At 31.1% G+C, this 4248-nt stretch overlaps 1 pseudogene; it reads left to right on the top strand.

The window, feature by feature from the left end:
- The first annotated feature begins 3545 nt into the window (after positions 1 to 3545).
- Positions 3546 to 3645, top strand: LOC111723428 (annotated as a pseudogene).
- The last annotated feature ends 603 nt before the right edge of the window (positions 3646 to 4248 follow it).

Below are 4248 nucleotides of genomic sequence, written 5' to 3'. Positions count from 1 at the left end.
ATAGAATGCGGTAAAAGTAATGGTGTGCCAATCCTGATCATAGACTCAAGAGGTATTGAACTCTTTTTCACTATCTTGGAAACTTGGTATGCTGCAATGTGAACAAGCCTACCTAACATACTGGAGGGTGAGAGACTATGTGGTAGATAGCCCAGTTGTTTCATCCAGCCTATACCATCCTAGAACAGGCAGGAATCACAATTTTCAAACATGTGTGAGAATCCTGTATATATTGGCAGAATTGCTTTTTTGACCCACAAGTAATATCAGACACATGAGTGCTAATTTAATATCATACTTTTAGTTAAATAAATATTCAATTTTTATACTAGTATAATGTCTATATAAATATTGTTCACTGTTAGGAAGGTAGAGTACTATGACAGTTTCTATAATAATTTTTTTTCTTTTTTACTCTCTTGTTCTTTTATTTGCTTAGTTTTCTATGTAGCACTGGTTTAATAAGTGTATGATTTTTTACAAAACATAGCAATAGATAAACAAAAAAACTCACTTCAATTATTTTTCTACATAACCAGTAGCATTAGTTTGTTTATTCTCCAAGGTCTCCATCTGGGAGTCATTTTGTTCTAATCTGGACTGATTTTCTCTAGGTATTTCCCATAAATAGTTTTTTTTTTTTTTAAGAGTATTTTCCCTCTATTTCTTAGTGCTGGAGCCATTCTCATATCTTCCTGTCTCTTGGTTTGACCTCTTACTGTGGTGGAGTATATCCTACTTGAGAATGGGAGCTTGCATGACTAAGATATCTTTATTCTACCTACTTCTTGAGAATGGAAGCTTGCATGACTAAGATATCTTTATTCTACCTACTTCAAGCTTAATTGTGTGATCGATGATAGAAAATAACTTTCCTTCATAATTTCTAATGCATTGCTTCACTGTTTTCTGGTTTTTAAAATTCTTTTGAAAACTCTGATGCCTGTGTCATTTACAATCTTTGGCTTGTTTTCTGTTTTGGCTGTTGGTGTCATTCTTTTGTTTTATCCTTCTAAGAATACATTTAAGCATCTGAAGTTTCACTGTTTTCCTTCATAGATCCTTTTTTCCCTTCTCATTCATAATTGCAGGCATTACAATGGATTCTTTCATTCTGGCAATATGTTTCCTCTTGTGAATTAAAAATAGAAATTCTACATTGCTACTTTTTCTTTTTCTAGAATTACTATTAGTCGTATGTTGGGTCTCATGGCTTGATATTCTCTGTCTCTCTCTCCTTTTTTTGAACTTTACTTCCCTAGTTTCTATGTCTGTTTCCCCTCCTCCCCCTTTTACTTTCTGGAAAAAATCCTCAGCATCAAATACTAATCTTTCATTGATTTTTTCTTTTTAAACTACTTTTATTTTTCATAAAACTCTTATACTCTGATTTATGCTTGCTTTCTTCCCAGTGCATTCTATTATTGTTACAGGGATATAATATCTTTACTTAATCTCTTTCTGGAGATATTAATTACAGTTTTTCACTCTGATTATCTCTATTTCTTTGTTTTGAATTAGATGCTTATTTTTCATGTTGAAGCTCATTTGATGATTATTTAATACCTGTTTATATTTCAGAATAAACTCTAGAAAGCTAGATGGATATTCCTTGTGTCTGCACAGGGCTTGTTAACTGTGATCCTGATAGTAGGGTAATCAGTAAGTGACCTAATAATTTTTTTCTGGAACCGTAAAAAAACATTGGTAATCTGTAGGACTTTCCTCTGGGACTTCCATTCCAGTATTTTCAGAAAGGAATCTTTGAATCTGCTCCTACAATTTTCTAAAGTATTCTAGGAACAGAGCAAAGGAAAGAGCCAGAGACTACCATTTATTGAATAGGTAGATTTTTGCTTAATTCCTATTTGAAACTATAAACTTACCCTTGTCACCTCAGTATCCAGATCTCCTCTTACTTAATTTATATAGAAAATAAATCTAAAAAAAATAAATAAATCTTCATTTGCTAAGGTTTAGAAGAGAATCAATCACTTGACTGTACATAATAATTATTGAATTTATTTTATTTATTTAATTTAATTTAGGTTGGACTTATACTCTTGGGCTTAAGTGATTCTTCCGTCCTCAACCTCCACATAATCATTATTTTAAATACACATGTCAGCAGTACTAATTAGCTCTCTTTGGGAAACAAAAATTAATTTTCAAAATGGAAATTTAATGAGCAACAAAGTTTAAACCAAAGGTTTTGTTGGTTGATGAGCAAGATGATTCATATCATGGATATCTCATAAGTTCTTCTATTACATAGTTTGGTTTCTCCAAATTTCCTTTCTTATAGAAAGCTTATTTTCCTTAATTTACATGCCCTTACTGAAACCTATTGTCATGAACATTTCAGCCCCAAACCTTACACCAGATTGCAGATCTCTCAATAGCCAGGGCAAAGAAACAGAATAGAATGAATTGCTCCTTAATATAAAAATTTAACTATTATTTCAAGTCATGCGAATGAAACCTATCAATACATTTAGAGTCAACAGTAAAGCACTTAATTCCAATAACACAGTACCTCATTTATGAAACTACTTTCAGGGAATTAGAGAGTTTGATGTGAAAGCAGTGTATGGTAATGGCCATGGTTATCTTCTCATCAGAATATGTATGTGAGAAGACAACCAAGAATAGGAATATAACCACCAAAAGAACTAAAGAGTAGTATACCTAGTGCTCACACAGGTCCAGGAATAGTTCCTGGTCCCACCAACCATATTGGAAAACCTCATAATTCAGGGGACATCAGGTGGAACAACCAGATTAATGCTTCAGTAATATTCATAGGGGAATAATTAACCCTATGATACATACTGCTCTGGCCCAACTAATTCATGACAAAAGCAAGGCCAAAAAGGATTTAATAGTTTCCAAATAACTTAAATGCATAGTAAAATAAAGCTCAATAATTATAAGAATATAAAAATATCCAGAATTTAAGAAAGAAAAAAATCTCAATGTCTGGAGTATAATAAAAAATGACCAGGCATGAAAGAAACAGAAAAATATGACCCATAACAAGGAGAAAAATAAATTAATCTAAACTAGCCAATAACTAACACAAATACCATCATTAAAAGAATATGAAAATAGTTTTTAAAACCATATTTCATATGTCAAAAAATTTAAGTAGAAATACGGAAGATACAAAAATAAAAAGACTCAAAACTTCCTGAAATAAAAGCTATAATTTCTGAGATGAAAAGTATATTGAATGGGATTAATTATGGATTAGAAGCAGAAGAAGAAAAGGTAGGTTGACTCAAAGACATTTTAATAGAAACTATCCAAAACAAAACACAGAAAAATTAATAAAATGAAATATACACATCTTTACTGGGCTTTGAGGCAATTCAAATGGTCTAATATATTTGTATTTAGAGTAGCTTAATAAAAGGAGCAAGGAGACAGAAAAAATATTTGCAGAAGTAATGGTAAAAAATTTTCCAAATTTGATAAAATAAAAAATCTACATATCCAAGAAGCTCAATTAACTTCAATCACATAACTATTAAGAAAATGACACCATGCTCTCTTCAGCAGCACATATACTAAAATTAGAACGACACAGACACATGGCTCCTGCGCAAGGATGACACACATATTCGTGAAGCATTCCATATTTTAAAAAAAATGACATCAAGGCACATCATAATCAATTTGCTCAAAATCATCAATGAAGAGAAAAATCTTAAAAAGTCACAGAAAAAATAGAGGGACAAAGATAAAGGATGACAGATTTCTCAGATTTCAATGCAAATGAGAAGACAATAGAGCAATAATATAAATTATAAAGTTTTAAAGGAAAAAAACTGTAAATCTAGAATTCAGTACCCCACAATAATATCTTTCAATACTAAAAGTAAAAGGAAGATTGTTTCAACATACAGAAGTTGAACAAATTAATCACTAGCAGGCCCACACTACCATATGAATTGAAAGAAGTCCTTCAGGCATCAGAAAAATAATATGTCCATTATTAGATGGACATATTAACCTATACAAAGGCAGGAAAGCACAGGAAATGGTAACTATATAAGTAAATAATGCTATTATTTCTTATTTAAATCTTCAAAAATATATTTAACTGCTTAAATAAAAGTAATAACAATGTATAGGGTTAATAACATATGTAAGTAGAAAGAAAATATATGCCAATAATAGCACAAAAGATAGGAAGGAGAAATGGAGTATACTGTTGAAAGGTTCTTATGCCATGCATAAAGTGAT

Source organism: Otolemur garnettii, unplaced genomic scaffold, assembly GCF_000181295.1.
Source record: "Otolemur garnettii isolate 467f Iridium unplaced genomic scaffold, OtoGar3 scaffold00011, whole genome shotgun sequence".
NCBI lineage: Eukaryota > Metazoa > Chordata > Mammalia > Primates > Galagidae > Otolemur > Otolemur garnettii.
This window is presented reverse-complemented; position numbering and strand designations above follow the sequence as displayed.